This window comes from Anser brachyrhynchus (assembly GCF_964034855.1).
Source record: "Anser brachyrhynchus genome assembly, chromosome: Z".
NCBI lineage: Eukaryota > Metazoa > Chordata > Aves > Anseriformes > Anatidae > Anser > Anser brachyrhynchus.
In genome coordinates this window covers 18531518-18555193 of record NC_137697.1, presented here as the reverse complement: position 1 = coordinate 18555193, position 23676 = coordinate 18531518, and the positions used below count along the sequence as shown (strand labels likewise).

The 23676-nt window shown below is 40.2% G+C and overlaps 1 protein-coding gene and 1 long non-coding RNA gene across 4 annotated transcripts in view; both read right to left on the bottom strand.

Annotated features, from left to right (window-relative positions):
• MAST4 (microtubule associated serine/threonine kinase family member 4) overlaps positions 1-23676 on the bottom strand; it is a 296539-nt gene that overhangs the window by 256050 nt on the left and 16813 nt on the right. The window lies entirely within an intron of this gene.
• On the bottom strand, positions 15406-23649 carry LOC308185262. The gene is made up of 2 exons (XR_013943229.1): positions 23382-23649; positions 15406-22742 (listed from the first exon to the last, which is right to left on the bottom strand). It is a non-coding gene; the product is annotated as an uncharacterized lncRNA (long non-coding RNA).

Genomic DNA, 23676 nt, shown 5'->3' with positions numbered 1-23676 from the left:
TTTATTTTTGCAGAATTAAGCTGCTTGTGCAACTAAAAGGAAATCCGCTGCTTAATTCAATTTTCAGGTACATGATTTGTTAGTAATACTGAAGTTGTGTGAAATCTAAAGGAAACTCCAAACCAAGAGAGATGACCTATTTTGCTTTGGAATAAGCAGTGCAGCATCCTCTCTCAAATTCTGAGAAAAGCCAGTAGGAGATTAAGTATATTTTGCTTTCCATGTTTATTCAGCTGAGAAGCATGACCCTGAGCACTGTCCAAATTAAAAAAGGCCATTTTGCCCCTTCTCAAAGGAACTGAGACTAGCTAATGAAGACAGGAAAGGAAGAGTCAATCATTTGCAACTGTTTGAATAAAATTGGTGACTCCTGATATCAGTATTCTTTAATGTGCTTAAAATGGCAACTAAGCATAAATATAGTGGAAGTGCCTAAAGCTAAAAAATGTTTAGCTTTCTTTAACAGTTAACTTGGAAGCAGATCTACTGCTTTGCTAGGAACTCTGTTTTCTGAATGGGAAATACAAATTTATATCATGTAAAAAAAAAAATCAAAATATTTAGTTTGAAAGATTTAAGCTGACTCTGAGATAAATAATGGAGGAGGATCTTATGAAGTTGCTCCCCCCCCCCCCCCCTTGGAGATTTCAAGGCAATCTATATATAATTTGTTAATTCTATATAAGACTTGATAATAGTAACTAGAGGGCAAAACTCCAGAGAAAGACAGAGAGATAAAACCAAACACTAACATTCTCTGGCTTAAAAAAAAAACAAAAAAAAAACAAAAAAAAACTCAGAAGAGAAACAAAAACTTAATTAGATAACAAAAGTCTGGAAAGGAAGCTATTTTCCATTTTCCCTTTTTTTTTTTTTGGGGGGGGCGGGGGGGTACGAGGAGGATGGGGGGGGGAGGGATATCTTTGAAATAAGAATAAAAAAACATTTACCATATTCTCAGATTGTAGTCTTTGGTGTCAAACTATTTCGTCATGTGTGCATAAACTGAGGGGCAATAAAAAAAACCACCAATGTAACAGATGTGCTTGTATTTATAACCACAGAAGGAAAAAAAACACAGACAAATACCATAGTAATGGTCTTTTCAGATTTGCCTAAGAAATCAAATTGATATACTGAAAGATCAAACAGCAATAGCAACACTAGTAGGTCTGGTTACATTACAGTTAGCTAGGGGAATATGAAAACATCTAACAAGGAACAGCCTCAAAACTAGAGAATTATGAAGTTGTCTTTGCCTGTTCATAAATCTAGTTCTATTTCTGACCGTGTAATGAACCCACATACAAGTATATCAAGTATGATCTGATACTTCCATTTTATTATCTAGACACCCAAACACATGCAAAGGAAAGGCACAGATTTCAGTGGCTCACTTCTTTGTTACTTAAAATAAAACCCTTCTTTTTGCGACAGGTAGAAGTTTACCATTCCTAAAATTGGTTTTCTCCACGAAGAAGGATCTGAAGTAATGGAACTTCCTAGAAGGAACTAGGAGATGAAGTACTATAACAAGTTCTTGAAGACACATTTTTGACTCTCGAGACAGCTCAAAAACCAAACCATCAGTTTATTCAAGAATGAACCTTCTTCGTCAAAAGCTGGTTCTTTTGATCAGAAACCGGGGCAAAATGCTGGGCTTAACTGTGAAGACATCACACTGCAGAGCAGCATTGATTGAACCCTCGCAAATCCTGAGATTCACAGAGAAATACTCAAAGCCAGAAGGAGCAGTAAATAACAGGAGGTACTTTATGCTACGTAAAGGAATCACATCAGAAGCCTTTTGCCGAGCACTGATTGCCGCAGCTGTTCACTGCCCAAGAAGGGCACAGCTGACCACAAGACGACTGCGAAGAGGACGTCGACGCAGCTATGGCCCCGATGCCAGCACAGGAAAGCACACTGGTCTGGGTCAGAGACGCAGTCACAGCCGCCCTCCCACTTCCCAGAGCTGCTACCAGCAAGGCACGTGACAATCCTCGGTCACAACAGGCTTTTTCCCAGCACAGGGTCACAAGTCGCAAACCACGTAATGTAACAGGAAGGGATGACAAGAAGTTTTTTTGTTTAGACAGCAGACAGTTACTTAAAAAAAAAAACACAGCTCCCCATTCCCTCTTGGTCCCCAGAGAATAGCTGTACAGAGCAGCAGGACAGAGCCTGTATTCTCCAGCACCTACTACTACTACTACCACCAAAAAAAAAAAAAAAAGATTATATGGGCTGGTAAGGAAATAGCTTCATGAATATCTCAGGGGAGAGGAGAGCTAATCTCGAGCTACTGCTATGCATTCTACAGAGCAGGCTAAAGAGCAGAAAATGGGAAATGAATCAGACCCTGCCCTTCAGTGAAAGCTGCTGTTGATTATTGTCCCTGCTGGTGCCTCTGCAGAAGTCAGAGGGGCAATCCTGCGCCCACCAAGTGCCAGACAGCAGGAAGGCTGGGATGAGGGGAAGCACACAGGCACAGTCAAATACATCTCAAGAAAGAAGCCCAAGCCAGCACTTCAGCAGCACAAGTACTGACACCTGACACTGGTGGTGCCAAAGCAGATGACAACATCTTGTGTTAAGTAAGTTTATTTTAATCCTGAAAACACATCTGTGCTTCACAGACAGATCCCAGTACACAGCAAGTCTACATGCACTCACTGCAATCAAGGGGCGGCAAAGCACCCCGTATGTGCCCATCGGTACATCTAGTTTTGCCCAAAATGCACTGCTTTTGCTGTGTTTTGACCATCTATACACACTGTTGGTTGATTTTCAGATTACTATATCATTAGCTAACAAACAGGATGGCAATCATACCCAACTTTTTAAGTGACAGCAACAAAAGAACACATTTAGGTCCCCTTTACAGACGCTTTAAAGTGTTTTTAGTTTTTATAAAATCTGTGTATACCATGGACTTACAAATACATTTTGGACAAAGTCCATTTTCTTCACACAGTTTCAAGAGAACAGCATTTACCACCGGGCTTTAAAATGAACAGCTATACTACTGCCCACTGATATTTATACTAACACACTTTGTTACATGTGACAGCTGCACGATTTAGAAATAATTGATTTCTACTTTCTGAACGGTGATCAGGTATCACAGGTCAAGTTGCACTGGGATATCAGGTGTATAGGGTTCTTGGGTATCCAAATGACTGCTCTACTTTGGTTATTAGGAAGCCCATCAAAAAAATACTGTCTTTTCCTGCCCCACCTTCAGAAGCGGAAAGGGAGGTAGGGAGGAACAACTGAAACCTTTCTGCATGGATTATTTCTTTGCCCCAGCTCTGCCCTTTTCCTATTACTCAGCCTCATGAGAAAATGTGCATTTCCTGCTCCTGTCAAGGAAACATGAAGATAGCACAGCTGATGCAGCATGAAGACAGCAGACCAGTGGGAGCAGCAGGAAAACAGAAAATGACAGAAAAATACACCAGACCACACAATACGTTCTCCAGTCACGCAACCGAGCCTCCCAGTGCCATAATCTCCATCGTCATTCAACCACAGCATAGTAAGGACAGCTCTTGAAAACTTCAATTAAGACTAACCCATAAGTAAAACAACCCATCCCATTTTCCAGCATGCAAAAGAGGCTGTTCAGATAAACAGTCCCTCAAGCACAGGGATTTTTGAAGCTGCCTTCCTGTGATCCATTTTTGCCAAGGGAAGTACCTCAGGAACTTCAGCCAAGTTCAGATAAATCCTGGAAAGCCTGCAGGTGACCGGGAAGCTGTGGCCTAACCTTTTATTCTGAAGCTTAGCTGAGAGGAGACTGGGCAGGTTCCCAGTCGAGCCCCGCCACTTCTGACTGGATTGTGCTGACAGCTTTAATTTGAAGTTATTTTATTTTAATCAATACACATCTATGACAAATCCAGGCTACAGAAATAACCACTAGAAATGTCAGCATTTGCCACAGGCCAGAAACTGAGTGCATGCCTTCATCCTAGTTGCTGACTGCCAACCTCTTACCAAGTGGGCTTTTAAGATGTCTGCGGCAGTATCTTGAGTTACTTACCGCTTGGTTGATAGGAATCTGCACTGAGAGGTACCTGCAATAATCCCAGCTTTACTTCTCTTCCCCTCTGTTACCCCACCTCCCTTTCTTGTTTTCAGGGGCATATATGGGGAATAGAGAAACACAAAGCAAGGGTCAGAGTGTTGGCAGGAAAAAACACCATGGTTTGATAAAAGAAAAACACTAAAAGCTACCAGAACCTTCCAGCTAAAAGCTTTTTACACTCTTTGGTTTCATACTATTTACTCAAATATCAACTACTTCTAAACAAGCTGTTTCAAGCTAATAAGGAACATCATTTTTTTGATGTTAGCATGTTAACTGCATACTCTTGGGTAACCCATTTATTTTACAGCACTGAGATGCAGAACATAAATGACGAGAAAAAAAATGAAAAAAAAATTTCAAGTCTTAGATGAGCTCACATTCAATCATGAGGACTTGGAAGAAACTTTGAAAGACCCCTCCTACTAACACACTAAAAATTAGCCAGCTAAGCAAAGTCAGTATAAACAAGACATATGCTATGTTCAACAGTTTCATTTTTCCTCTTTCAGGCAATATTTAAAAGATTCCGTAAAAACACCTATCAACATTTATATTTCACATTTGATGACAACTATGTGGAGTTATTTGTAGACACAACTAGTTTCTCCAGAAAACTACAGTACTCATTACTGAAGGCTTAACACATGGCAAAAAGTATGACGCGTTTGCAGCTAAGACAAAAAATACCTGTTGTGATAAAAAGAACCTGAAGCCAGATTCATTTTTATGGGGAATTTGTTCCTCAACAGACATAATACACTAGAATACACTACAAGTGTGTTATGAAAAAAACAGATTTGAAGTTTCACTAGCAACTGAAAGTTCAGCTTGTGTACACTATAAAGGATGGCATCAGCAAAAATATTAATATCCAGTTAACTTCATTAATACACCAGACAAGACAATGAGCTTATCTGTATTGCTGGGTAGCAGAATCTACGCTTTTCATTGGATTCACTATTAAAATGTCACCTACATGATGCAAGATTATTAGATGCAGCTCCCGTCTCTTGAGTCCCAGTCACCACAGAGAACAGAAATTGTTCTCTAAATTGTTAACAAACACTGCCAAAAACAGAACTTCAAGTTACGCTGAGAGACCCCAAACCAATGCTACTTGATTTTACCGAAATTTGCTGTTGATCAAGCACAGAAGCTGACAGTTACTGTGGGGATACGAACATACAGCTATCGTTCTGAAGTACTGCAAAGCATGCAAGATCAAACTACTGACTTCACTCTTGATCTAGCAACACAGAGGTAATTCATTAGGAAGCTGGGTTGAAGAAACCCCTTCAGCTGAGTACCATGAGAGTCTTATGTAGAAAAGATTGCCTTTTAAAATGTGTTCTGGTAAGAATGACATTTAGCTCATTTTCAGGGAAAACAACAAGTTTTTTTTCCACATTTGGAGTTACCTTTAAAAGCTTGATGCAGGCAGTATTCCAGGGAAATTCATTCTTTCTGCAGTGTCTTGAGATACTGAAAGTCTCATTAAACTTGTTTCATTTTTTATATTTACAATTTACCACTGTATAAAACAGCTATATAGAAAACTGCATGGAAATGCAGGTATCACACTGTAGAAAACAAATTTGCCCTCAGCTTACAATTGGAAAATGAAGCTGTTTCCTAGCTCAAGTCATCTGCCAGCATCCCTTGCAAGGGGATTTTTTATTTCTGAAAACCAAATTCTCTCCTACAACTTTCTAACCAAAAAGCCTCCTACAATTTCCATCAACCCTGTAACACAGAAAGCCAATTTCTTCAATAAAATTGTAAGCTGTGTAAGTATAAATATTACTTTAATAATTTGATATTTCTTTCCATCAATGCAGCAAAATTCAAGTATTCTAGATTATGTTACTCCATTTCCTGAAATTATATATTTTTTTTAATCTGGAGGACTATGATTAACATCTCTAAAATTTCACTAAAAAAAATCTAGCAAATTAATCAAGACAGTAATTGTTTCCCCCCCCTCCCCCCCCACCCCCCCCAAAAAAATGCCTATTCTCCAGTCAGATTTTATGAATCTATTTTGTCCATGAACTTTGGGTACCTAAAGGCATATTGTACATGACAAAGTATTGAGACAGACGTCTCTCATCTTGCTCTATGGGACTGCTGCAGAACTATTTGCTCAAGAACACAAAGCAGTGCCCTGTCAGTCTAACACCATTCATAAACTCAGAGGAAGAGAGCAGGAGTGGAAGGCTTCTTACAGTACAGTTGAAACTTAACGGGTCCTTTAGACAGCCATACATACAGTACTGGAGTTCAAAGGGCTAAATGCAAACTAGAATAATCCAAACACAAAGGTGGGCATGCCTGACACATGGTGATTTATTCGATCCATCCAGCTACTTGCACTAACCTATGGAATCAATTAGAAAACGCTCAGCTGAACACACCAAAGACTAATTTCATACATCAGGGAAGCCATGATGAGCAAGTAGGCTTCTGCTGTTGGACAGCCATGCTCTGTGTGCCGCTGTACGACCAGCAACACACCACAGCCTCGCTCTTGCTACAAAAGGCACCCTGTGATAAAGCTGGCATCAAGCTGCACTCATGAAAGGAGAAGTCAAAGGTCCCCACTAGTAGGAAAAGACCCTTAAAAATAACAATAATGATCTCAGCTTTGCTATAGCCTGCTAAGAATCTATACGGTTTAAACTCAGATTTCTCCTGATGCTGTTTGAACACAGCCAACCTTGTGTTTTTCTTGTATTATGTTACCAGAGGTGAGAAGCTCATTTCCTTTTAACAGCAAGTACTTTTTTTTTTTAAATACCATTCACTTCCTGATTAGCATACCTTTTCTGCAAGAAGTGATTGCCTTATAAGAAGTTTATCAGGACAGCAATGCATGTTAACTAGTAGTCTCTTCTCACCAAAACAGGAAATTCTCCAAGTTTCCATTTAGAAACAAGCACCTTTTTTTCCTACAGTCCATGGCAAATAGCCATAACATGACTAATGTGGTACGTTACTGAGGCCAATTAGGGAACACAAGTTGGTCAAAAAAAGTAAAGCCAAGCCAGTAACAAACATACCATGTAATGAGGGACCTTTTCGTCTTCGTGCATGGTTTTTTTTGTGCAAGTAGTAAGGAGTGCTTGCTGGGGATAAAGGGGTGTGGGAAATCAAGGCACTCTGGAAGAACAAATTCACCTTACATTCTTTGTAACTGAGCAAGAATGCCAACGTTGCCTCCATTTGCTTCTAATGAGTTCAGTTTTCAGTGCACACAATCTAACTTGTTATTCTACACTGCATATTCAAGCTAGAGTTTTGATTTCTGACAGTCCTCACAAAAAAAAAACAGTCAAATATTGTCATGTGCTTTAAGCATGCACTCCAACTAAGTAACATTTATTTCATCTTGAATTTGCTTGCTTTTTCTGTTTTCAAGTCGCAAGTTTTAGAGCCTGAAAATGTTTAATTCCTCAGGAATGGTAATTAGCCATTGGTACTTTTTGCTCATGTAAAAGAAAAATGTACAAAGAAAAGGCTTTTTAAATAATTTAACTCCCTTCCTGAGCAATGGAAGAAATAACTGATTCCCAAATATATTTAATTGAACCTACTGCTGTTTCAAATTCAATTTTTCTTTAATTGGTAACTGCAGTACATGTGAATTATTAACTAGCAATCCCTAAGAACAGGATATAAAATAAAAAGAGAAAAGGCTTCCAATGTAGCTGGAAGATAAACTTGCATTTTTCAAGACACCATAGAATTCTCTCCCTGTGCAGTGGTGATTTTGTTTTTTTTTACTACTCTCCACCTCAAGTTCTGCTGGAAGGTTTCCTCTAAGGAGCTACGGAAATCAGCTTGAGGATGACAGTATTATGGGACTTGCCTCTTCTGAAATGTTAAAGATTTTCTGAAGGGCTACAGGCACAAGAATTTGTACTGTGACTTCCAAAGATGCCAGGCAGTAAGCAAGAACATTTTAAAGGCTCCTCTGCTCATGTGTGCAACCCTGAAGCCAAGAACTGCTTCCTTGCAAGCACACCATACAGACAGGAACCAGAGACACTCAGCAATGAACATGAGCACACACATTAACAGCACAGAGCACACACAGTCTGCGTGTGCATCGCAAGTGGTAACTATTTTCCTACATTTTTACCTATTACATTCTTAATATGTTCTTACAGTTGTTTCAGCTTTTCTGTGTTTAAACAAGGTATTAGTCCACCAGCACGATCCCACTAGCTGCAGTCAGTGTTACAAGCTCTCAGTTTTATTCCAAACCTTACACTACTCAGCATTTGCCTGAAAATGTTGATGAAGACATCAGACTTTGGCAGCCAGCCGGCTTCGATTCAGAACTGGAAGCACACCAGCCTTCTTTGCAGAGCTGACCTCTAAAATGCCAAGTGACCAAAATATGTCTGTGTCATTTAACTCTTTTACCTCTACTTTGTTGACCAAAGTGCCCAGAGTACACGCAGGTAGCATCCCAACTCTGCTGGACAAGGATCACTTTAGCTGAGGTCCCACATGTCATTTAAAAAAAATAAAAAAGTTGCTAGTGGCAGAAGGACAACTCCATAGCTCTAACAACATCCCAACACTTAATGCAGAATTTCCCCCAATGCCAGAAAGTTGTAAATTTCTCCAGCTCTTTGTAGGGAAACACTCCCCAAGGCAATGAAATACACATCCAAAACGTAAGGCAAGAAATCCCAAAACCTGGGCATATGCATCAACTTAGTGTCCACCAGCCACACGTCCTCGGAGCCTCTGTCCACCTCCCCGAGCAGCACCACCGGTACCCTGTTGCTGCTGTGGCTCCTCACCAGTTCACCTGGTTAACGCTGAGCCGCACACCACAGAAGGCTCGCCACGTGGCACTGGATCACAGCGTGCACACAAAGATGCCTTCTCCTAGCTACTCGTGAAGTACTACGGGAAAGCAGCGGTAGACGCGCTGGCAGCAGAGGCAAAGCCCGCGGGGACTGCGGTACAGAGGACGACAGAGTTATCCCTCGACACAGAGCAAAAGCCTGGTTTCCCACAGAGACTCGGGAGCAGATGCAGTGAGCTGAGGCATGTTGAACGTGCCAATGAGAGAAGAAGCCAACAGCAGGGCCGCTCTGCCCCGGCACCACCAGGCAGCCCAAGCAGCCACCAGCAGTCCCAGCAAAGCGGCAGGGACAAAACCCAGGCAGGAGGAACGGCACAAAGCCAAGCTCGACCGTCCCCTACCCCAGGCGTAGACATTATCCTACACACTCAGATTTCATACGGAGACTTGCCCTGATTAGGAGGAGAAAGGGAAGCACAGCCTTCCTGCCTACTAAATGAAAACATTTTTAATTAGATAAAATGCTGAAGTGTCCTAAGTTCAAGACTTTAAATTTGCTTCCTATCTTGAGCAGCAAGTATCCTGTGAGGAGACTCCTCTTCCCCTCCTACTTCCTCTGAGAAATGTTCACCTTCTACTTAAAGCAACAGGAAATTGTTGAATACTTGGATACTACATATTCTTTTTTTTCCCCTCCCCTCATTTCAGCTCTGACAATTTTCAGGAGCACAGCAGTTGCTTTTGAGCCACCAGACAGCACAGACATAGGGGAGGCTGTGTTAGATGAACACTTCTTTAGTTCAGGAAGAACCACAGCAACTCATCTGATTAAGAACCCAAAACATGATGGGATGTTTTATCTAGGAATTGGTACCCTACATGTAGTGGTCTATGTGACTTTTTTTTTTTTTTAAAGAAATAATAAAAAAAAAACATATTTTGAACTAAGCTAACACCAGCATTCAGGATTTTAATTCTTCATGTAAACTGAAAAAAGTTAATCCTCCTTTTCCCCAAAAGGCTCACTATTACCCAAAAGGGAAACAATTCAAGAAAGCCCTGTATTCTCTGCTACATTGTAGGTCAGATAGTATCATTTTCTTATGCTTCAATCTGCAACTATACCAAAAGAAGTTGCCAAGCCAAACTTCTTTTTAAAGATTTCATATATATTTGTCTAGTAAAACATCTGTTTCCCATTAAGGGAAATAGCAAGCTTGCTCGTGGTACTAAAATAACAATAAAATAAGCTCTGCAAAATAGTCTTGTGCACTGCTACAAAGATTATCTGAACTATTTTTACCTTGTTTGGGATACAGCAGTGACTTGTGCACTAGTGGGCTAGGAAACACTGATATAGGGTGCATGTGAAATTCTCCAGCAAAAGCACAGAGCAGCACTTACAAGTATAAGCCAAACGCAGCCCTGCAAATCAAAGCCAAGGAGGCAGCAAGGCAGGATCCTGTGCAACAAAATTCAGCAGACATCCTCATCTGTGAGGCAGGAAGAGGAAATATAAAATATGCCCTCAGGTCAGCCTCAGTGAAGATATGGTAGATATCCTGGAAGGGGACATCAGCCATGTCTTAGGGGCAGAGGAGCTGAGGGGGTGCTCCTTTTACAATTCCATTCGTCATCTAAATCAAAAGTTTTTAAATAAATAACACGCTCTAGAAAGTCATCTACTTCTCTCAATTACATGCAAAACACCTATCTGACACTTACTAGACAGAATAAAAAAACATTTTCCTTGGTAAATGTAAAAAGAGGGAAACATTTCATTTTTGTCACATACAGTTAAAAAAAAATGAACATATTCTCCACAATCACAACACCTCAAAAGGCTCACCCACTAGCCTATTCTCAGCTAATTTGCCACAAAAAAAAAAATCCTGTTATGGATCTTCTGTACAGAACACAACAGCATATTAACCCCAAAAGGGAGAGGAAGGAGCAGAACAGAGTCCATTAGTACCCTCAAAAGGAGTTCCATGCTCTAAAACCACATCTACTTCAGAACAAACCTTGGCCTTTCTGTTGGAGAAGCATCACCCTGCTCTCAGGCTAGATGCATCCTTCTACACAGAACAAAATCCTAGTTATCTCTGTATTACAATCCAAGGGAGAGAGAGGACACACTGCGTTGGGGGGAAGGGGAGAAACCAACACTGCTAGAGACTTTTGAATTTGGAAGACAAGGGAAATATAATGAAAGCATGGCCACTCTGCAGTAGACTGTATTTGCTTCTTCTTCCTTTTGGAAATCCACTGTGATTTCGGGGCTTTAAAGAATGGGGAAAAAAAGAATGCCTTTTGAGGGTAAGTGTTTCAAACCCTTATACCTAAGCTTCTGAAATGCATCAGCTGTAATCAACACTAATATTTTACTGAGAGTGGAATTGCTGGTAGAAATTAGTCTGCATAAATCACGTCCCAGGCTTAGAAAGGATGGGAAGGGGAATTACAATTTTCACTTTTTACAATGCTCATGTAAGATAATATTTCTAAAGGGGTCTTTGCAATTTTCCCTTTAACTGCAAAGCCCCAGGAAACCTCATAACCATCTTTTAAACTATGCACATAAATATAGTTTAAAGCCAAAAATTGACGTCTACATAGATGAATCAGAGTATCATTTTCTGCCATGAATGACTGTTTTACAAAATTGCAACCAAATGTTTTCCTGGTCCCCAGTAATTTAAAACTCAGTCATCATATTTAGATTATACATTGGTCATTAAAGTATCTTTTGTCTTAATTCTATAAATCTTGAGGGATACATGAAGAAAATCCTAAAGACATGCTGCATATTTTTTCAGTTCAGTAATTTAACAAGCATTAGGTCCTTCCAGGTAAACAGATGAATATTTTCACTGAGCACAATAATTACCCTGTGATTTCATTTTCCTACATAAGCACTCCTTTTAAGTTACTTAGTTCTGCTGAAAAATTGAAAGGTTAAATTTAACTGCTGCTCAGTATGCAATGAATAGTATTTTGGCATATGATCACCTATTGTGCCCAACTAAGCATCACAGAAATAGTCTCACTCGATTCTGTGTGATATTGTAACTTGAAATGATTTTGTGGCCAGTTATATCAAAACATTATAGTTTCAAAAATCCATTCAGCCAAGGACTGGGAGAAAAAAAAAAGCATGGGCAGTGCTGGAAAGAGAGTCTATAACAACAAAAAAAAATCACCTGTAGGAGCCCATAAAATGCAAGTTGCTAAGAGACACCTGAACACGCTGTACTGAGTTCATGTAGCAAGGGTCTGGTAGCAGGGTGCTGTGGGGTGGCCTCTGTGAGCAGAGCCCAGCAGCTGCCCCATGTCAGAGCAGAGCCAGCTCCAAAAGGGACCTGCTGCTGGCCAGAGCCAAGCCAGGGAGCGACGCTGGGTGGGCTGCTGGGAGAGCAGATTGAAGAAAGGGGGAAAAAAAATGCTATTGAACAGCAGCAGGGAAAGAGGAGTGAGAAGCAGGCCTACAGACCCCCCAGGTGAGTGCAGCAGGAGGGCAGGAGGTGCTCCAGGCAGGCAGCAGCAGTTCCCCTGCGGCCTGTGGAGAGGCCCCTGGTGGAGCAGGCTGTCCCCCTGCAGCCCACGGGTCCCACACGGAGCAGATCTCCACGCTGCAGCCCGTGGAGGAGCCCCCGGTGGAGCAGGTGGATGTGGCCTGGAGGAGGCTGCGGCCCATGGAGAGCCCCCGCAGGAGCAGGCCCCGGGCCGGAGCTGCAGCCCGTGGAGAGGAGCCCACGCAGGAGCAGGGGTCTGGGGGGAGCTGCCGCCCGTGGGGGACCCGTGCTGGAGCAGTTTGCTCCTGGGGGATGGACCCCGTGGTAGCAGGGATGTTGGAGCAGTGAGGGGAAGGTGTTTCTAGTATGTTTTTAGCTTCTCACTGCTCTAGTCTGTTAGTAGTTGGCAGTAAATTACATTAATCTCCTTTACACTGAGTCTGTTTTGCCTGTGACAATAATTGCCGACAGATCGCCTTTTTTCACCATTTTCTTTCCCCCTGTCCTTCTGAGGAGGGAGACTTAGACAGCAGCATGGGTGGAGCTTAGCTAGCCACCAACACGATGCCACCGCACATGCTCAGGCTAAAAACAGATATTCCCAAGAAGTCTCTGCTAAACACAGCAACCTAAGATATGCTCGGGGGGGAGACAGTACTGTCAGTGGAAGAAAAAAAAAATAACTTATTTTTTTTAAAAAAAAAAAAACATCCCCTCAACAGCTCTGTTAAAATACACCCATGGCACTGTCTTAATTACAGAAAACAAAGTCCTATCTTCAAGTCTTTAAAAAAAGGATTTGCAAACTTTCTGAAATTTCTGCAGTAACTAAACCAAGTCACCTGGGGAATATAGCAGGCTACTGGGTTGGTATAATCATAGTTTGAAGAAAGAAGCAACCTAGTTTACCTTTTACTCCTTCAATTAAACAGAAGATGGAGCATGCTTTCAAAATTATTCTTCAGGTTCTTGCTTTTCTCCAGTTTATACAGAATATATAAAAGTAAACCTATTTGCATGAATCTGCTTCTCCCTCTCTAAATACACACGTTTTCATAAGCATTTAGACTTGGGGGTTGATCTCTTCTTCCTCCCCTCCTGGCCATGACTCTTCCATTAGAGCACAAGTTTGATGCCTTCACTTTTCCATTTCATCTCTTCCCTTTCCCACTTAGCACAGCTGTAAAAGCTCTCCTCTCCCTGTTCTCCACCACCTCGCTTGCTCAGCAGTCAATAGAAGTACCTCAAGAAACACCTGCAAGGTTGCTCACCTTCACTACATGAGGAGTTACACACAGGAAGGCACCTTCCTCATTCTGCTTGTGTGAAGTTTAACAACCTGTCACCACGAGCTTCATGTCCCACAAATGCAGAATTTAATCTTAAAATAAAGAAGGCAGCAGGTGACAGGTTCAAAACAGAGCATGTCCATCTCATCATAGCCCTTTCTAATAAATAGGGACAAAATAGCTTTTTTTTTTTAATGATCCTGCATTATTTCCATTGGTGGCATTCAAAATAGCCTCTCCTTTCTTTGAGATTGTACACATACCAGGTTCACTGCTTGCTTTTTACATATCTACAGCGTTAAGACATTCCCTTTATCACAATGGTAACAACCATTTTATCACTACAGATGAAAGTGGCAAAATAGTTTGACCCGAATTTGTGTACTTGAGTTTCCATGAGCTAATTTGACTGACAAAAATGCAGTAAAATCTGTATTAAAAACTTAAGAATCAAAGCAGGACTTTCTCCAGTTCCAGGGAAACTCTTAAATCGTAAGTATCTCTATAAAGAATAATTAAGCAATAAACAGATTAAAAGAACTTAATACAAGCTTAATTCTTCATGCATTCTTTAACAAGTCTACCAAAAAGATGGAATGATGAAAATCTTTTTCATTTCATTAACAGTCAGACAGAATTCATTTTAAAAGTTGAAAAAATAAAACATTTTGGGGGCTTATTTCCTTTTTAATGCTAGAAAATAATTTGCATTGATAATGTGAATCACTATCTCTGGTCTTAATCCACTTCATGCATGATGGGAAAGAATCACATTACAGCAAAGCATCTGTTCTTCCGTCCTCCAGCTTCCATGCACTAGGGAAACACTATCTAGCAAGAAAGTACTTAAAACATTTTTTTTTTTTTTTTTTTCCAAAGGCCACTTCTTTGGCACACTGTGGTGAGGGGGAAGAACAACACTAAAACATAGTACTAGTGATTTAGGGTTTATTATGTCCTGGAGATTAGACATCAGAATGCCCTGAAAATGCTCAGAATACTAAAATAATGTTCACTAAGGCAGCCTTTATTACTTGCTTAAAAAAAAAAAATCACACACAACATCTCTACAGTTAAGATTTAGGTTTTATATAGCAGTCTACTTCACTTAAAATTTTTAAAAGTTACTTCACAAAATATACTCAGTTCCAACCTTTACACTGGGCAAGGAAAGCTAATTTGGAGACCATTTACACAGGTTGTTTGCAGCAATGGGTAGATGACCAAATGGATGTCCAGAGAACCATTTTCTCTCAAGCTCCATCATATCTGTATTTCTACACGGATTTTCACAGAAGGAATAGACAGACAACTTAACTGAATGCTTAGTTTCCTGCCACAATTTTGTCTAAACCAAGGAAGTGACAGCACCAGAAGCCCCATCATTGCAGTAATAACAACTTCCAAATACCCCCCTACGCAGCCTTACTTTATTCTTGGAATGAACTAAAACGTATTACTATTTTCAAAGAGTTTTATTAAATGTACAGCTCAATCCAGTCATGGATGCCTTCCTCTAAATTAGTAAGAGGTTAAAGCCAAGAAGTCAGGTACAGTATGAAGTGGGCCCAGAAGTTCAGTTTCATTCACAATGGACAAGGTTTATCGCTAGATTACGGTTCTGTTCTGGTACAATCCCTTGATCTCATCCCCTTAGCCTGAAAGCAGAACATTTGATTAAAAAGAAAGATAACTGAATTGAATAAGAGAGAAATAAAGTTGCCTGAAACTTAGCCAGGAAAAGATTAAAAAAAAGCAAAAGAAAGCTTAGTTTACAGCAATAAGATTCTTCACTTCATAGAAGCTTTTCAGAGAGCTGAAAAACAAAAGTTTCTTCAGCCTTTCCCAGGTTACTCACAACACTCCCAGTATTACCTTGGTACCTGCAATTTCTAGTAAGAGCTACACCGTGTGATTAAAGCATCGTCATGATAATACGTTTAGCTCTGCACTGTAATTATCATCAGAAAAAATAATTACCCCTGAGGTGAAACAATTCCGCCTGTTAATTTTATATATAAGCTTTTAAGCTGCATGCACAATTTAACTGTGCATGAGTTAGGACACATTCACAGATCAATTCAGCTTGCTAGAAGGAAAATATTTATGAATGTTCCTCAGGATTTTTTGTTATTCTTGATTTATTTTTTTTAATAAAATACTAACTACCTGCAAAACAAGGCACTTACAATTTACATAGATGCCTTTTCAGCAACCCCAATTATTTAGTACCATATTCCAATATGGAAAAACATGGTAGCAGAAGCATTCCTAAGCCTTTGTACATGGCAAAAAAACGTGGTGCCCCCCACCCAGCAAGTCCAAAATTAAAAAAATAATAATACAGACGTGCTTATTAGCATGTAAACTACAGACTTACTAGTTTATAAACATCACCTTTGAGTCACTGCAGATTTGGGGCAGAGCTTGTGAACATCAGTTACCTGACAGCACTATGAAGCCACAGAAGCAGTGTTACAAGAGCAGGATTCACAGCCCTCAGCCCTGCTGCAATGGCCACGCTGCCCTGTGCTTCAATGGGATATCACGCCCTCATAGCCAAGAATTACACTGGTTCTTCAGAAAAAAAAAAAAAGATTTATTTGCCCTCTGTTTTAACAGAACATGCCCCTGTAGCATAAACTTGCAGCCTGATCAAAGACTACTCCCCTTGTAGTGACAGAAAAACTCATCTGACAGACTACGACCTAAGCCCTGCCATGCAGTTCAATCTTTTAGACCAACTTCCAGTCACTGAACAATTGAAGTTGATAGCTTTCACGTTAAAAACTAAGCTAAGACTGAATTCTGCTTTTAAAAGACTCAAAGACTTGCACAAAGTATTTCAGCATTCCAGGCTGCGTGAAGTCTGTCTAGCTTAGCGGATGCTTAATTGGATGTTGCAAGCAGCTATGACAGCACACGTACAGCTACAAACACAGGAACAGCTACAGCCCCTTCCCGCAGCAGAGGGAATTGGCCCTGCCAACCAAGCAGGAAACCTAAGACACAGGTCTCATCTGAATCAAAGCAAAGAGATGCAGAATGAGACCTGTTGTGCCCCTACCACGCACAAGCCAAGCGCGTGCCTACCACATGAACAGAGAGGTGCGCTGGCCACTTGCTTAAGAAAAGATTCATAAGAATCCGAAAAATACAGATTCTATGGAATTTAGTAAGAGATTCTCTCCTGAATCAGAAGAAATATATATATCCATTAACAGAACTATTATGACTGCTGCTGCAAACAGCTCTGCTTCTGTTCTCAACAGAAGATCAGTTTGGGAGAAGGCTTGAGGACAGAGTACAGAGGCTTTGTCAGTACAAGAAGGCCTATTAAAAAAAATATCCAAGAGTTAGAATCGTTTCTTTTTCATATAGTCCATTGCAAACTGGTGAGCAGTTACTGCAGCATTCCTTTCATCAAGGATGTTCAGGATTCAATATCAGCATTCTTAACTGAAGCCCACAGTGTGCTCTCCTTACAGCATCTTTAAACAAAATCAGCCAACCAAAAACTGCGTTTCTACATTTCCAATGTTTGGTGGGCTTTTGTGTGTGTGTATATTTTTTTGTGTGTGTGTATATATTTTCTTTTCTATTCAAGGAATCTTTGAATTACATGACCACACTGTCATGTTTCAGTGGGAGGCAATGGAGAATAAAATGCCAGTTGATTATCTCCAATTATCCATACCATCAAAATGAGTCTTTGTGTGTTCATTTTCTCATGAATCCAAACGACTGTATGTTTGGATTTGTTGAAAGTGAGAGCAGGACTGTTGATCTCAGAGGTCCAAAGTTATGACAACTCGATAATTATTTTTTATTCTCTAGTTTGAGCAGGTGTGTCTTAGTAATACTAAAGATGTTTGAAGAAACAGGATTCACTTTATTTCATCTCAAAAAAAAAAAAAAACATTAGCTCAACTTCCTACTCAATAAGTGCCATACCACCTCAGAGTCAATTAGACCTCTGACCTGAGGCTCTTGCAGTTATTTTCCCCAAATTATGACAAAGTTGTCCTCAGGCACAGGAATAGGGTAGAGGTGTTTTTTTTTTAAAAAAAAACAGAACACTGTTGTTCTGTAAGCAAGATGGAGTGATGAGGTGGACAACGGTAATATAAAGTATACTTAATGCATATAAAGTCAATTTTCAGGGTTTACCCTGAGAAACCCTCAAGGTTTACCATGACAGAAAGTGTATAAAATGCTCTTTTTTTTTTTTATAAGAATAGCTACAATGCTTAGAAGCAAAACAAAATACACATGCCCTACCACATTTTAATTCTAGCTGACATTCATCTAGAAAGAGATACATACAGATAGGAAGACAAGATACATACAGATAGGAAGACACATTCAGAAGGTCATTTATGATTTACCATCATTACAAGAAATGACACGCAGTAATGAGCACCAGGCTTGTTTCCACGAGCAACATCATTCCATGGGAGAAGAGGGACATTCCATTCAACCAGCGTAATCCCAAGCGCAACCGAGCAGATGAAACCTGGAAACACCTACTAGAGCCACAAGTCTCGCTCACCTCTTCCCACATCCATATTGAAAACAAAGGCGGCAGAAATGGATGAGTATGCATGATAAGTAGCTAGCACTCCCTGAAGCACTGAGAGTACAATGTTACAGCAACCTGGATCACAAAGTACCAGCCAGTCTGAAGAACAGTACAGGACAACATGAAGTTCAGAATTAAGACACGCTTTAGAGGAGCATCTTCATGTGTTAAGTAACCCTCAAGATAGTCTTCATGCAACATGCAAAGCAAAGAAAAACAGGCATAAGCAGCAGCATGAACCACAAGAGTATTGCACTAAGACATTCAGATATTCCTACTTAAACACCACCTATTCAAGCATGTCAATGGAATATTGTAAAAGTCTCTCAAAAGCTACATTGATGCACTGTTCTAAAAACAGCCTTTTAAATGAAGAATTCAATATAGCTCAGACTGCAACTCTTGTAAAAAATTATAAAGTTACATTGCAATGTTTTACAATGAGAACTCAAATTTTGAAAAAAGTGGATGTCGAACAAGCTATCTGACAAAGACTTTCATTAGCATTGTAATCAAGAGCCAATAGATTTTTACCACAATAATCACTCACAAAGCATGTGGGACAATACATCTCAATTATCAAGACCCAGGCTAAACATCTGCTGCTATAAATTCACTTGGGGGGAGGGGAAGAATCAAATCAAGTGCAACTATAAAATTTAAAGCCCAGAGATCTCCTAGTTTATTTTCCATTTACACTGTCAGATCAGCAGCAAAGGCAGTGCAGGTCAAAACATCCTGCAAAAAAAAATTGCTGCCTGCTACTGTCTTTTTACAGTCACTCCGTTAAAAACTTAAGAAAAAATCCAAATTCTTACATGGCCCACAAAAAGGGTTGCAAGTAAGTTATTTGACTAGCATTCATCTTTACCTTGTCACTTTTCTTCATTTATAGCACACAATTCTATAAGCAAGCAGCCATGTTATATACTACCTTGGCACATTATTCCTTGTGTAAGGTTTCTGATCCAGTCTTGCCTTGCAGCAGAATAGACAAGCAAAATAAAGTTCTCTATTTCTGTGCTGTGACCATATTTTCCCCTTATATAGGTCAGGAGGATATAACTTTAAATAAACGCTCCTAGTCTCAGCTACTGCTCAATTGGAATGAGAGAGTTTTCTACTGTATCTGGAACCATTACTTTTTGGGATTATGTTGAATGTATCCACTTAAAATAGTTCTATGCTTGTTAAGGTAGATTTGCAGCATAGTTAAAAATTAGGAGTTCAACCTTTCAGGCAAGTTTATCCACATTTATCAATTTTTTTTTTTATTTTTTTTTTTTAAATCTGCATGGAGATGTCCCATTCCAGCAAAAGGCTGAAAGTGAAGCCAATAAGCATTATTCATTACCTTAAAGTCAAGCAAACAGTAAACTTAAAACAGATGTCCTCACTTTCAAGGAGGCTCAGTCCTTCAGTTTAGCAGCAGAGCACTTCCATCAAAAATAACTGGTTTACTTTCTCTTGTAGAATGAGCATAAACCACAAATGTTACTGAACTCGGAATTTTAACTATTTTTTCCTCCCCTCCTACTCTGCTATGCCAGTAGCTTCACAGGGTGGGATCTCCCTTTGTTACTGCACAAGGCGACCCAGTGATCTCTGCAGACTACAAATGCAACTGTGTCTGCAGAGAAAAGGGGAAGGACGGAAATTAGATATACATTTATGTCCTCCAAACGTGCTGAGAGACAGACTCAACTGAATTGTAACTTTAATTAAGAAAAATAGTTTAGCAACATGTAATGGAAACTGGCTTATTAAGAGGCATAAAACAAGAAAGCATAGAAATACCGCCAACATCTTTTGGAGATGACAGCAGTGTTTCCTGAACTACTGGTGTCATCAGAAACTCTTGATGAAATGAGCCTCAGTGCATTCATAAAAAAGATAGAGAAAACTGCAGGAAACATTTTACTGCTCTTGTGCAGCCATCAGACCAGTGAAGTACAGAGATACCAGTGGAAACAGTAAGGCTGAAAGAGAAAGAAGTCACTAAGATGACCAAGCCACACTATTTCACAAAAATAAGTAAGTTTTTACGTTCATTCTGCTGGTTCCAGCACACTCATGATAGTGAGGTCTCAGTAAGTTTCTTTCTTAACAGTAATCCTGTTCTTCTATTTGCCTTCTGCCCCCTCTTAAGTGTCCCAACATTTGAGTGACAAACATGCATAATGATCTTTAACTACTGAACAAAGGAAAAAAATTACAATATCCATCAAGAGCATGGTACTTCAACACTAGGGAAACAACCTTCTAGTCTAACTTTGAATACATATGGTTTTCTATTTATTTGTGGATTAGGTTTTGTTCCATATTCAACAGAATGAGTTTCTTAACATCAACTACCAGGCTTCTGTGCAACACACATATTTCATCATTAATTCTAACACTATAATAGCTAACAGATCATTAAGAGTTCATATACAATGCAAAGAGAAAAAGGATAACCCATTTACCTCTTGACATTAATCAGGAAGAAAGGGAGCTCATTTATGTGGCCACACCACTAGAATTACCCCCCCCCTTTTTTTTTCTAACAGAATAAGATAAATGTGCTAACAGAGTGGTCATGACATTTCTGATGTCACGTGCTGCTGTGGAGAGACCAACAAAGCATGAACTTCAACATGTCAGATCAAGAGAAGCCAATTTTCAAGCGTTGCACATCTCTCAAAATTTGCACATCTTAAAAATATAGTTTAAATATTTGCTGTTAGCATGAGCTCCCAGGCCGCCTGCCTTTGTTCATGCAGTGTAATCCATCGTGCAGGCGATCCAGCTCACTTCCATTTGGTTACACAGCAGCAGGATTATTTTTACCTACACTGCAGATTCTGCGACAAACCTTTCCTCAGTGCCCAAAGCCTGCCCAAAAATACACATCTTCTTTTCCAAGCACCTTATCTTCAGCTAAACTATCTACCAACATTTTCATCAAGTTTTAACTTTACAGCAATATAATATGCAACAGCGTGACACCATGAGGGGAAAAAAATGCTGAGTTTCTTGCATTTGAGGAAATGCAAGGTTGGAACAGATAATTAAAGGCGTGAGACTGAAGTCTTGCTGATGCCTGCTCTTGGGGCTTTAAAAGAAGAATATTTTAATGCTGTCACTGCTATGTTTGAGAAGCCTGCCACTAGCATCATACCTATAAACACTTCAGCTTCAGAATTACCTACTTCAAAAAAAAAGTGCACAGAGCTGTATCCTTTCCCCCCAGTGACTTAATGATCAAACAAATTCCTCGTAGGCAGATGCAATATGACAACAAGTACAATGGCTTAGAATATTTAATAGCAGTCTAATGTACTGTATCATCAAAACAGACATGGAAAACTAAGAATAGCAGATCATATAATTTTCTATGGCATTCCAATTAAGCTAGACAAATATTAAAGAAGTTATGTTGCTAACATTCATCTAGAAAAAAAATAATCCCAATTGCTGGATTCTAACCATGTTTTCTTGACCCTGCTATCCCACAATATAAAAGGAAAGTAATTATGACTTTAAAATCTTATCAGCATGAATCCCTTCATAGGGGCACACAGGGCTGAGTCTTTTCATCAACCCATGTATCTGTAGCACGCTGTGATGAACAACATCATTAGGAGGTTACAGGTAATCTATTTTTTGCCTTCATTTGGAAAGTTATCCTGGAAGTCAGTGAAAAGAAGGCCTGGGTTCCTGCAAGTTTATCACACCACTCTCCCAACACATGCATGGAAGAAGTGGATTATCATGTAGGGACTGTACCATCTCTAAAGCCAAAACTACTGGGCACAGCTAGGACCATCACCATTGTTACCAGGGGTTTGATTACATCTGCTAACAACACAGCTTCTAAAGTCCATCAGCCTCTGTATGGGTCAGATGTCCTGTGTACCAGGACACACACTGCAAGAATCTTCAATCAAAAGATGGGGATGTTACACAGAACTTAATGAGGCTTCCAAGCTTCAGGATTTTCACGTGCATTCACGAATCCTTCACAACCTGAACTTGAACTTCTAAGCCACATCACAACCAGTTTGTTGTAAAGACACTATAGGAGAGAAGATTAAATTCCTTTCTCATTCGTTTTTCTGAATCTAGCCACCACCTCTACTCTGGAAACATGGTGTCATCTTCAATTTTCTTGTCAATCATTATCTCACCAAGGGTAGACAATCTGAACTACAATGTCTTGGGTAAAGCGGCCTGATTATCGAGATGAATCCACAATGCTGCAACTCGTCTCTCTTAGGTAATGATAGGGTAGGAACCTCTCCCAAGATTTAACAACTTAAAATGTTCATCAGTTCTTAGAAATTCCTGTTTGTGTGACGCAAGAGACAACTTTGCATATTTCATCAGAAGTATATGGATTAGAGAGTTCTACTCCAGGTAGCTTTTGGTTGGTTGGCTTCTTTTACAGGTGGTCTCCCTGCAACAACAAAAAAAAAAGATGTTCCTGGAAAAATCTTCAGTTCAGCTGTTGGGTTGAAATGCATCTCCAAAAATCCCATCCCAGTTCAGACTGCTATGCTCTATTTTTCACAGGTGACACACAGACAGCTTTAAACAGGCTGAATGCAAAATGTCTGCCAGCTCTAGTTTTATTTCTGCTGAAAGATCTGTGTTATGGGTATGTAGGCAAGAACTTGCTACTGACGTTGCAGATAAAGTAGTAGCAGTGTTCCTGCTACTACTGAAATCATCAAATTAGGCCAACACAAATAAACCAACTATTATTTTTCCTCTCTGTGCTTGAGTAGCTAGACTGCCTCCTACTTTGCCTGTAAAACCTCTTTTTTACATTGTATCTCTTAAACAAATGAATCCAGCTTTTTTAGCATCCAACCTGAAAACATATCTCTGGAACAGAAGCATTGTTACAAGACTTTCACTGCTCAAAAAGAGATTGCATGATTTTACTAAAGCAGCACGTGCTGGTGGATGAACTGAGGCAAGAACCACCACCCACTGAAGGGAAAAGCGGTGTCAACAAGTCTGGGGAAAATAAACTGAAAACACAGCGGAGGAAAAAAGTCATCTCCACAAAAACAATTCTGTATAGTCTTACACCCACACCAGGGCCCTTGCACAGCAGGTAAATCAGCCACTGTAGCAAATGCTGGAGGCTGAAGCCAGGCACAGGCCGAGGAACGAAGTGAAGGCAGCAAATGGCAGCTGCAGGTCCATGCCTGCGTGCATCCATCTTGCCACACGATCAGGGAACCGAGCCACCACAGCAGGCCAACACAGGCCTGTGTGCCACACGACGCTGCAGGCCCCTAGCTGAACAGCACAGCCGTCTTCCTAACTCATCACCTTCCCTCGCCCAGGAAACACCTTTTATAGTCTGCAGAACAACAGAA